Below are 12,174 nucleotides of genomic sequence, written 5' to 3'. Positions count from 1 at the left end.
GGTCCCTCGCGCGAGCTCGACCCCCCTCTCCCGGGACCCCAGCCCCCCCTCTTCGGGCCCGGAGGCGGGAGGCGACCGCCGGTCCCCGGAGGCGCGGCAGGGGGCGCTGCGCGGGCTGAGGCGCGGCTGCGGGCTGAGGCGGCGGCGGCGGCGGTGGCGGCGTGAGGAGGAGGCGGGCGGAGGCGGGGGCGGCGGCAGGCGGGGGGGCGGGGAGCCGAGAGCTGGAGGGAGGCGAGCGGCGAGACACAGGCTCCGAGGCTCCAGCGAGCGAGAGAGCGAGCGACGAGCGAGCCCGGGAGGGAGGGAGCGAGCGAGCGAGCGAGCGAGCAGCCGCGCCGCCGCCTCGCAATCCGCCGCCATCCCGCCGCCTGACCGCCGCCCGATCGCCATCGCCCGGCCCAGTCGCGCCCGCGGAACTAGACCAGGTGGGCCCGGGGCGCCGGGCGGCGGGGGGCGGCGCGGGGCCGGGGCGGCGGCGGCGGGCGCGGCGCTGAAAGATGGAGGCGGCGCGGCCCGGGCCGGCTTTTGTCTCTCGGTGGCTGCTGACTGACAGCGGCGCTCGGGCCGGGCCGACCTTTGTCCGCGATCGCGGGGGCTCGGCCCGCCCCGCGCCGCCGCCGTCGGCCCGCGGGGCCGGGCTGGGGGCGACCGTGGGGCGGGGGTGCGGCGGGCGGCCCTCTCCCCATTGTTGTGGCGGCGACGAGCGGCCTAGGCTCGGGCGCGCGGCGGGGTCGGGGCGCCCCCGGGGCTGGGGGGCCTCCGAGGGAGGGGCCGCAGGGCGGCCGAGGCTGCGGAGAGCCCGGGGAGTCGCCTTTCCGGCCCAGATTCCGGCGGCCGCGGGTGTCTCGGCGGCCCGAGGAGTCTGGGCCGGTTTCCTGCCGCCCGGCCCCCCATCTTGCTTCCTCCTGAGAGCGGCCGCGGGATGCAGGGCCGGGGCCCGGGGCCGACCCTCGGGGCCGGGGGGGCGGAGTCCCTCGCCCCTCGCCGGGTGTCCCCGAAGTTGGTGATCAGGGTTGCCAGCCTGGGTGCGAGGGGCCGGGGGCTCACAGTCGCCCAGAAGGCCGCGCTTTGAGTGCGGGAACGAGAGCATTATTTTCAAAACACTTAATGCTCTGTTGCTGAAAATGTTCAATAATAAACTGGATCTCTCCCCGCTCAGGGCCTGCCAGATGGTTTTTTTTTTTCCCTCTCTTCCTCCCCGCCCCAAGTAAAACCCAGCACTGTTGAAATCGCGGGCCTCTGAAGAGTGGATTTGCCTTCGTAAAATTGGAAGGCGTTTTTTTTAACCGTTTTCTCCCTCTTTCGAAATACCGTGGGAGGTCCAAGCCCACCTTGAGGCGAGCCGAGGAGGTGTTTTTCAGCCGAATGGTCACTTGAAGGAAGGAGGGGGGGGAGGGGGGCTGAGAGCTCTCCGGAGTGTGTCATTTGCTACATGGCTGCTCGAAACCTTTAGAAGGCTTTGGTTCACAGGATTGTTCACTTGTCCCTGAGATTGTTGTTTTTCTGTAAGGTTTTGTGTGCATTTTAAGTGGCTTTGTACATCATCCAGTTTGGTGTCTGTAACCGTCCATTTGAAGTCTCAGCATGGTTTCTGGGAATCCACTTGCAGCCATCTAGCCCTGTTTGCGCAGTGCTGGGGTGTTAAGTGGGCCTGGGGAGGCCCTGACTTTGAGGTGCAAGCCCTGCTTCTGTCAAATAGCTCAGATTCCCAGAGCCTTCGTTGACACAGGTAGGGACCTTGCATCCTCTCCCTCTTAAGGCCTGGCACATAGTTGGTGCTTAATGGTGGTTTCTCTTGTGGCTGTTTGTACACCTGCCATCAAGTCCTAGGATGGAAGCTGAGCCACTGGTGGTGCCACCCTTCATGCTGAGCGGTCAGGCAGATGCCACAGGTGCTGGGCTGAGGCACGGCCAGGGAGAAGGATTGCAGGGCACGGAACATCACTGGGCTCTTGCTCCTTCAGCACTGGGGCTCAGTGGGGAGACCAGGCTGGAGAAGAGCAGGCTTTGGAGCACTCAGGAACTCCATCGATCTGGGCTGTGTGGCAGTGGGTTTCTCCCTTGGGATCGGGGTGCCTGCCCTTTCTGAGGCTGTTCCCGCAACTGGGTTTAAGGCACAGCAGAAAACATGAGATGCTGGAGGCTGAGGACAACAAGCAGAGGCCCAGGGAGTCTTGCCTCTTGAGGGTAACTGCTTTCCGTCGGGAATGGCAAATAAACATTTGCTTGGACACATGTGTCCCTTGGAGCCTGGATTCTGGTCCTCATTGGGTTAGCTTACGCAAGTCTCAGCCTCAGCTCCTGCATCTGTAAAATGGGAATAATTACACCTTGCCTTGGGTATCTGTTGGGGCTCTTGGGAGCCTCACATACTATTTGCAGCAAAGCACTTCCATCCATGGGAGGGTGATGAAAATGTATGTATGTATGTTTTTGTTGGTTATCTGGTTTTCTGGTGTCTTTTTAATTCCTGATCTTTTGCTCCTGTCATTTTGGTGGAACCACCAAAATTCTGTCCGTAGCTGATGTTTTTATTTTGCCTTGTAGCACCAGAAAAGCCAAAAGAGAGAGGCTACTCAGCCAAGTCTGAGGTTTGTGCTGTTTATGGGAGACCATAGGAAGGACTGAGGCTAGTTTGGGGAGACCTCAGTCTTGGCCATGGGTAAGGACTGAGACCTAAGTTACCTCTGGACCAAACCTATAGCTTGTTTGTAAAGGGCCCTGGAGACTCTGCTTGAACATAAGGTGGTTCTGCAGTCAGTGGGGAATTTGTTTCAGTTCATTCTGGCATTCCCACAACCACCTTGGTTTTGTTTTGTTCTCTGTGTGTGGTTTTTTTTTTAAACCTCCTTGGAAGCTTCTGGCCTCCTGGCTGTGTGACTGAGACGTTCTAGTGGGTCTAATCATCCTTTCAATTTTCTCTACTTCCTGCCTCTTGGCCCATCCTTTCCGTCTGATTTCAGTCTGGCCCAGCACTGTGGAGGTTAGCTGGGTGGTGATGTGATGAATTCACTGCCCCTTCCACAACCTTTTTATTTACCTGTGAATTTCAGCTCTGACTGGCTCCCTAATGCTACCTGCACGGTGGAGGGGCTTGTTTCAGCCAATTGTAGGTGCTTGTCTCTCCTTAAACATTCTGGGTCCTCTCCAGTCTCCTTCAAGCCCAAACGGGTAAAAAGAGAGTCTGGGGAAGGAAGAGCCAGAAAACCTTGGGAGAGAGGAATTTCAGGAATGGCAAGTCAGAACTAGTTCCTGCCCGGTCTAGTTGCCTGGAGCCTGGCCCAGGGATTTTTGTTAAGTCTTTTGGTTGGCCCATTCCCTACTCCCTTCTAAAAATCAGGGTTTTTTTTTTTTTTTCTGAAGGATTGTTTTATTGTGCTTCCAAGTTTTTTTTTTTTTTATTGCACAAAGTACTGACTCATGTTGCTAATGGCTGTATGCTGGTTGTATGTCTCATTGTTCTACCGCTTTAAGATTGCTCATTTCTGTATTTGTTTCTATTTCAAACCAGAATAGGCCAGTTGGGCCAGTACATGTATTTCTAAATTTGATAATGAGGCTTCTCTTTTGTCAAAGGTGTGTATCTTGCTATGGGTGGGCAGGTGTTAAATAGGGCCTTATCTACACTAGATTTTAAAGCAGTGCATTTCCCTGTGAAAAAGAAAATTTCTAACAGAGAGGTGTTGGGGTTTGTGTCCTGAATTTCATATTTTAGTCAGGGCAAACTAGACTGGCTTCTTTTCCAATCATAGCTTGATTTCTCTCTTAAGATTTTTTTTCCTGGGGCTTGTACAGACTTAAACCTTGGATTTGTCCTTTGAACAAAGAAATAAAGGCATAATTTGGAAAATATATGTACATATAACTGAGTCATTTTCCTGAAACTCAGGAATTGTAAATCAACTATAAAATTCAGTGAAAAAGAGGCAACGAGGTATATCACAGGACTATATTGAGTATCTTGTAATAGTGTATAAGGGAAAATAATCTGAAAAGAAAAATATATGTAACTAGATCATTTTGCTGTACACCTTAAACATGTTGTAAATCAACTGTACTTCAATTTAAAAAAGAAAAGTAAGGATGTCTCTGGTGGTCTAGTGGTTAAGACCACTAGAAGACTCTGTGCTTCCAACAGACGGGGTGCAGGTTTGATTCCTGGTCAAGGAAGTAAGATCCCACGTGCCTTGTGGCACAACCAAAAAATAAAGTAAAGCAAAAAAAGAAAAAGCACAGATGAGAGAGAGGTGGGAGAGGGTGAGCTTCCTGATGGAATAGAATTGTTTAGACAGGCTTTTGGGTGAGCGAGGTGCCATTTGGACTGGCGTCTCCCCTGGGAACAGGAGGACCTGGGCTTTGCTGTAGGTGATGTCGCTGTGCCTCTCTGGGTGGCACGTGGGAATCTGCTCTGGGAGGGAGGCCTGCCTTCCTGAGTTGAGCCAAAAGTCTTGGTTGGGCTTGTTCTGAGCTGTGCTTGCTTTTTTTTGGTGGTGGTTTTCTGTGCGGCCTGAGCTCAAGGCTGGGTTGCTCCTGTGAGGGTGTTGGCTTATGAAGCTGTGCAGGTGGAGAGGTGTCTGTGGGCAGAGTGTGGTCTATCTTGAGTTGCTGGCAGTCCTTCACATTCTCCCAGGTGACTTCCTTCCACTCTCACCTCTGCAACTGGTTTTGTAGCTCTGCTTGGTGTCCTTCCTTTCAAGAAAGCTGCCAGCCTTTTCCTCCTTGTGGTAATGCAAAAACAGTACGTGTTGCTTTTAGAAGTCACTGCCGGACTTTGGCCAGGCATGGTGCAAGGCCCTTTAAGTACTTTTCCCCAAAAAACAACCTTTCCCCTGAGGGGTAGGGGGACTGCAAAATACTGAAAGAAATAAAGACAAAAATAAAAACACAAATCACCTCTAACCTCACCATCCAGAGGCAACTGCATTAAGACTCGTGGATTTCCTTCCTTTGATTATATGTTTTTTTCAAAATTAGAAAATACTATTATATACACTATTCAGGGATTATAGATCCTCTTAATGTTATAGTATATTTCCCCACGTTGTTGAAAACATGATTTTTTAATAATAATAATAGTTGCTGTTACATGGATATGTCATGATTTACTTAATCCTCCATTATTAGATTGTTGTTACCCACTTTGTGTTCTTACAAACAAGACTTTAGGGAGCATCCTTGCTTACCAAGCCTTGGGTCCACGTTGCTGTTTCCTGTAGGTGGAATTCCCAGTTGGAGGGTGTGCAGGCTCCTGCTTTGGCTCAGCAACAGTGTCTCCTGCAGCCGTGGCTACCTCTATGTCCAGCCTCGGTCACAAAGTGGCTTCCTTCTTAGACCCCTGAGTTCTGGGTGTCTCAGTCCTGGCGAAGCCCTTTGATGAGTGGAGTTGGGGTCTTCCTCTGTTTCCTGGCTTGGATGTGGACAGAGGTCTTGATTTAGACACTTACTGTTCTGGGACTTAGATGTGGATGCTCCACTCATGTTCTTCAGGAGCTCATGTCCAGTGGGGGGAGATAGCACTTCCTTAGAGAGGCCTTCCAAGCCGCTCCGCCCATCTCCATCGTCACCCTCCATGATTCTTCCTAGCCCTTGCTGCTTCTCTGTTTGCTTTTTTCCTCTTGCTTTCTTTCCACAACTTTAAATACAGGGTTGTTTTTTTTTCATTGTTGTTTTGTTAAAAATTATTGTGGAATAGAAATGACATAAGATTTACCATTGTAACCATTTTTAAGTGTACAGCCTAGTAGGATTAAGTACATGCCCGGTGTCGTGCAACCACTGTCTGTCTCTAGAACTTGATCGTCCCCGCACATTGGAACTCTGCACTGATTAACACGCCCCCCGACCTCCACCAGCCATTCCCCCTGCCTCAGGCCCTGGCAACTTCCAGTTTACTGTTTGTCTCTATGAGTTTGATGGGTCTGGGTCCCTCAGATAAATGGAATTGTCCAATATTTGTCCTTTGGTGAATGGCTTCTTTTACTTAGCGTGTTTTCAGGGCTCATCTATCTGTGTTGTTGTGGCATGTGTCTGAATTCCATTCCTTTTTAAGGCTGAACAGTAGTCTCTTACAGGCTTCCCTGGTGGCTCAGCTGTAAAAGCATCTGCCTGCAATGCAGGAGACCTGGGTTTGATCCCTGGATTGGGAAGATCCCCTGGAGGAGGGCCTGGAGAATCCCACGGACAGAGGAGCCTGCTGGGCTCACGCAGAGCTGGACGCGACTGAGGCGACCAAGCAGCAGCAGTCTATGTTACGCCCTCAGCGACCGCCTTTCGTTTATCCCTTTGTCTGTAGATGGCCTGCAACTTAGAAATACTTTTGGTTTTTTTATTTTTGTTGTTTGTTTGTTTGTTTCTGTGCTGCCCTGCATGCAGGATCTTAGTTTCCCCACTAGGGATCCATCCTGGGCCCCCTGCAGTGGTAGTGCAAAGTCCTAACCACTGGACTGCCTGGGAACTGCCCAACATTTTTGTTGTGTTTTTTTGACTCGCCCTTACGCCCCAGTGGAATGCGTGTCACGTGAAGCGGATTCTTCACTTCCCGCCTCCTGATGCTCTGCGTCTCACACAGATGGCCCTCCATCCGTACATGTCGGGTGAGAAGTTGAGCCCAGCTCAGCCCGGGTTCAGGAGGTCAGGGAAGGCCTTCTGGAGAACGTAGCTGACTTGAAGTAAGCTCCTCTTGAAAATAGGGAGCCCTGGAGTATTAAAAATGTGTTTCTAAGTTGAAATGCCTGGGCTGCAGAAGAAAGCTAGTGAGTCAGCTTGCTTTCCAGAGCACGAGGCCCTTCAGTGTGGATGTGGTGAGAATGCTGGGGGGGTGGGGTAGGACCTCAGCTCCAGGCCTTGAGTTGATTTTCCCAACGTGCTTCGAGCTCATCTCTGTGTGGAATTGGGGGGGTGAATCCCACTGCCGCACCAACTGGAAAAAGGAGGTCACCTCCAGCACTCTCTCCACGGTTCCTTTGTTTCTTTAGAGCTTTTTTTGGCAGGTGTTGTTTACATCCAGTTCAGAGCTTAAAGAACTGCTCTGTTCCAGGGCGTGCAGAACACACAGGCTGGTCTGGGAGGGCCAACCTGTCCGTGGGTCTGAATGGGCTGAGTGTTCAGAAATAGTTGGGGAGAGTGGAACACTGCCCTGAAGCATAAAGTGGAATTCTTTCTGATATAAAATTAATTGCAAAAATATACTTACTGGGGAAAAAAAAAGCAAGTGTGTGTAGAAAAATGAATGCTCTTCTCTTCAGCTTCCAAGGCAATAGGCGTCATTTATGGTTCGGTGTGTTTATCCTTCTCATACTAAAGAGCAAAGGTGGGCTCATGCTGTTCTTTTCTTCATTTTCAAACTTAATCATGAGCTTTTTTCCCCCAGACTAATATATACAGGTCTATCATATTGTTAATGTTTTTAAAATAATATTTGTAAGGTTTTTTTTTAAATATGCACGTGTATGGAAGAAGAAAACAAAAATAGGTCTTAATCTTAACCTTGGCCCAGATAGTCCCAGTTGATTTGTTTTAGAAAGTAGTTAGGAAAATTAAATCTATATTGAAAAATATAAGGGTTCTTCCCCAGTCTTTCTGAAAGGAGACCGTTGTTTGAAAGCAGGGAAGAAAAATTATGCACATTATCCATTCCCCGTGTGTGTGTGTGTGTGTGTGTGTGTGCGCGTGCATGTGTATGTAGACCTACAGCAGGCTGCTCCTCTCACTTAATGTCGTGTGTGTGTATCCATTCCCTGTGTGTGTGTGTGTGTGTGTGTGTGTACCTACAGCAGGCTGCCCCTCACTTAATGTCGTGTGTGTGTGTATCCATTCCCCGTGTGTATGTGTGTGTATCCATTCCGTGTGCGTGTGTGTGTGTGTGTGTGTGTGTGTAGACCTACAGCAGGCTGCCCCTCTCACTTAATGTCGTGTGTATCCATTCCCTGTGTGTGTGTGTGTGTGTGTGTGTGTGTGTGTGTGTGTGTAGACCTACAGCAGGCTGCCCCTCACGTAATGTCTTGGTGTGCTCCATGACACCTGTGTAGACTGATTACATCATTTATTTTAGTGACTACAGAGAATGATCTGTGGATTCACATGATTTTACCCTGTTTCCTATCGGTGGACATTGGGCTATTTCTAGTTTTTGGATAATAATACAATTTTGGTGAAATTCAGTCGAATTTGTCTTCATAAACATATAATTTGTATGTGATAGCACTTGCGATTGTGTTTCTGTAGTGTGGGGTCTTCCCGTTGAGTAGCGTTTCGGTAAGAGTTCCGTTAAACTCTTTTTTAAAAAATTTTGTGCCAATTTACATAAAATAGTATACGAGAGTGGGTGTTTCTGAACTGGGGGCTTTTCTAAATGAATCATCATTTGAGGTCATTTTGGGCGCACACGTTTCCCAAATTAAAAGCAGCGACTGTTGAAGGCTTCCTGTGGTCTGGTGTAGGATCTCAGCCTTTGATTGGCATTGACAGGCACAGCAGAGGTGGCATTCCCAAGGACTCCAGTGCAGGTGCCTGGGCATCTGCTCAGATGAGGCCGATGGGGGCTGGTGGGGCTGGTGTGCGGAGAGGCATAGGCAGCCAGGTTTCCTTTGATTTTCCTTTTCAGTTGAAGTCATGGGGTTTGGCACAGTTGTTTTCTTCTAGCCTCTGTGCATTCAGGGACTGCCCCCGTTGGGGAGTTCTCACAGCAGCCTTCCCGGGGGTTTCTGAGGCTTGCATCACAGCCCTCGGTGGTCTTGCTGCTAGTGATGCGGCTGCTGTGTGGGAGGGGTTATCTGGAGGCCGCTGCCCTCTTGCTCCCAGTTCTTTACTCACCCACTTGTCTCTGGCCCCCACTTTCCCCGCCTGTCTGTTCTGGGAGCTCACACCTAGTGGGCGAAGTGACTACGGAAACGAAGCCCCTGGAAACGCCTGGGTGGGATTTCATCAGGCCAGGTGCTCCGGGAGACGAGTGCCCAGGGCGGGGTGCCATGGGGAATAGAGTGCCAGCCCTTGCGCTTGTTATTGTTAGTTGGAACCTGGAGAGAATCCGTTAAATTCCTTTTCCTGAGGGAGAGTAGCCCTTGGCTTTGGTCAGCTGTCTTCATATCCAGGTTCTTCCACTTGTGAGCTGGGTGATTAAGATGATGTAACCTTCTGGAGTCTCCATTCTCTTTGTCTGCAAAATGTCACAGTGACACCTGCCTCCTAGCACTGGGGAGGATTCAGTGGGTCCTGTGCTGAAGTGCTTCTAAGGTGCCTGGCACAGGTGGGCAGGCGCTCAGTAAACAGTAGCTATTAATGGCTCCTGGATCCAGCACTAGCTGAGGGCCTGGGGGTTTGGAGCAGGCAGGCTTATACACTTGGGGCTCTTTAGTTCGCTGGAGGTTGAGGTTTCTAATTGTGTACTCAGCCCTGTGCTAAAGATTTAAACCCAAGCCTCACAGCACCCCCCTCACGGGCAGGAGCTCAGACAGTGTAACCAAGGGCCTCCCTGGGGCATTGGCGCTCTCCTTACTGTCCACTCTCTCCAAGGTAAACACGCCCAACAGGAGCGTCTGATCACTGCCTGCTGCCCTTCACTGAGTTTGTTCTTTCTTGGAGAGTTTTAGGTAAATGTCTTGAAAAGAATAAAGACAAGGTTTGTTGAAGTTGATGGCGTCAGGCAGACAGACCTTCTGGACCTTAAACAGACCTCCTTCACCCCTGTTTCCATATGTGAGCCCCTGTTTCTCAATCTGCCCAGAGGGGATGGAACCTGCCTCCCAGGGTTGCTGTGCTGATGACACCTGGTCAGCTCAGAAGCAGGACGCCGTGTTGATTTCCGTACCGCCAGGTTTGGTGGTGGTTCAGTCGCTCAGTCGTGTCCGACCCTTGTGACCCCATGGACTGTAGCCCGCCAGGCTCCTCTGTCCATGAGATTATCCCCACAAGAATGCTGGAGTAGGGTGCCATTTCCTTCTCTGGGGGATCTTTCCCATGCAGGGGTCGATCCCGGGTCTCCTGCGTTGCAGGCAGGTTCCTTGCTGACTGAGCCAGCAGGGGTTCTCACAGCTCAGTTTATCTAAACACTAAAGAATGCAATGAAATGACAGGACAGGCCCGTTACACAAACCCCAGACACTCCAGAAAGTACACAGAGTAGGAAACAAGTCATTCCTTGCAGTTGCTCTCTCTTTCAGATTGAGAGATGAGTGCTGTCTTAAATAATTTCGTTTTCTAGTAATGGGAATGTTTTAGTCACCTGTGAGCTGTTACCCTGACGTGACCACCGGGAAACAGGAGATAGGAACCTATCTTTAAGTGTATATACTTAAGACATGCTGTATGTGGCCCCCCAGCGCCGTCACTTTGGTCCTTTCCTGCCCAGAAAGGGCCATGGTCGCTCTCTCTGCTTGGGTGAGTCCTCGTGCCGTGTCGGTCGTGTCTGGCAGCCGCAGAGCATAGCGTTCGCCAGGCGCTGCTCTCCACAGAGCGTCAGGCGAGTGACAAGGTGTTGGCGTGGGGAGTCTGGGGAGCGGGGGCAAGGTGGGCGTGTGCTCTGTGACGTGGCCTTGTCAGGAAGGGGCAGCACAGTCTGTGATAGCTGGGCAACTGGGGCTGCAAGAGCAGAGCTCTGTCTGGAGGGGGCTGGTCCTGTGATAGCCAGTTCTCATTAATAACCCGCTGGGAGGGATTGGGGGCAGGAGGAGAAGGGGATGACAGAGGATGAGATGGCTGGATGGCATCACAGACTCGAGGGACGTGAGTCTGAGTGAACTCCGGGAGTTGGTGATGGACAGGGAGGCCTGGCGTGCTGTGATTCATGGGGTCGCAGAGTCGGACACGACTGAGCGACTGAACTGAACTGAAAGGCAGCCTGTGTGCATGAGGGCGCATGGCTCCTCTTCTCCAGTGCTGAAAAGACAGATTGGCATCCTCCTGAAAGCCCCTGGGCAACACTTGACCCTCCTTTTTGGGGTTCTTCCTTTTCAGACCTGGTCTTGCCTGATTGGTGGCCCTGGACTGTCATTGTCCTGGGTTTCCTCTGGAGTCTGAGGCTTGGAGAATAAATGGCATCCGGGTTCCCGGGCTATAGTCCTTTGGACTTTGTTGGAGAGCGTTGAAACCAACCTGGCCCTTTTAGCCCCTGCCTTCAGTATGTGTGTGTTAGTCACTCAGTCGTGTCTGACACTTCTGCAACCCCGTGGACTGTAACCCACCAGGCTCCTCTGTCCGTGGTATTCTCAGGGCAAGAATACTGGAGTGGGTTGCCATTCCCTTCCCCAGGGGATCTTCCTGACCTAGGGATCAAACCCGGGGTTTCCTGCATTGCAGGCAGATTCTTTACCATCTGAGCCACCAGGGAAGCCCTGCCTTCAGTATATTGGGATTTTATTTTCTTCAAAGAGGAGTGGCTTGGGGTGCTTAGTTATTGATGGACCATCTCTGTCACAGCACACACACCCTGCTGCACGCGGCTTAGCTCTGAATGGGCATGATAGAGTGCGAGAGGGCGTGATGCGACTTTGGCCTGGTCCTTCACCTCTCAGCCTCCACTCCCTCATCTATAGGGGCCACAGTGAGGACGGCCACCCCAGCGTTGTTGGCAGGATCCTCTGCACAGCTGTAATTACTATTCTGCCAGCCTGGTGGAGTAATTCCCTGCTCGGATTAGAGGGAGGTGTTGCCCTCCAGGTGGAATGCTTTGTATGCTAACAAGCCTCCTCTGGGGCCGCGTGCAGCCTGAAGCTGGGGAGGAGGTGGGTGGAGGAGGGCTGCCTGAGGAGGGCAGGGTCTGTTCTAAGGGTGCTGTGTGCCACATCCCCGTGGGCATGAGCTGCCGGAGGGCCTCCCATGTGATACACCTGATTATAGAGGTCTGGGGTCTGAGCCCTGCTGGTTTCTCTGGATGGCGTCCCAGTTCTCTCCTTCCTCACCTCCCTGTCTGCCCTGCGGTTCTTTGGGCACAGACTAAAAATAGGCTTCGTAGAAATGTCAGACAGTACAGGAGTATTGGCCCACGTGTAAAGTTATATGTAGCAGGACGTTAGCTGTAGCATTATTTGTCACAGGACGAGGTTGGAAATAAGTTACATGTCTGGAGAGCATGGGTAAACAAATGTGGCACAAATGTGCAGTGAAATACTAGGCAGGCATTAAAAAGAGTCTCGGTGGTATGCATTTTCTTGAAAAAAAAAAAAAGACCACATGTATAAT

The 12,174-nt window shown here is 51.5% G+C and overlaps 1 protein-coding gene across 1 annotated transcript in view; it reads left to right on the top strand.

Moving 5' to 3' along the window:
• Window positions 1-301: 301 nt before the first annotated feature.
• Window positions 302-12,174, top strand: part of PRRC2B (proline rich coiled-coil 2B) — an 85,099-nt gene continuing 73,226 nt past the window's right edge. The window contains exon 1 of the mRNA XM_068988187.1: window positions 302-425. The gene's annotated coding sequence lies outside the window, so the exon portion shown is untranslated. The remainder of the gene's footprint in view (window positions 426-12,174) is intronic.

Source organism: Capricornis sumatraensis, chromosome 1 (genome assembly GCF_032405125.1).
Source record: "Capricornis sumatraensis isolate serow.1 chromosome 1, serow.2, whole genome shotgun sequence".
NCBI lineage: Eukaryota > Metazoa > Chordata > Mammalia > Artiodactyla > Bovidae > Capricornis > Capricornis sumatraensis.
The sequence above is the reverse complement of the archived record's forward strand: the minus strand, read 5'-3'. Positions and strand labels throughout refer to the sequence as shown.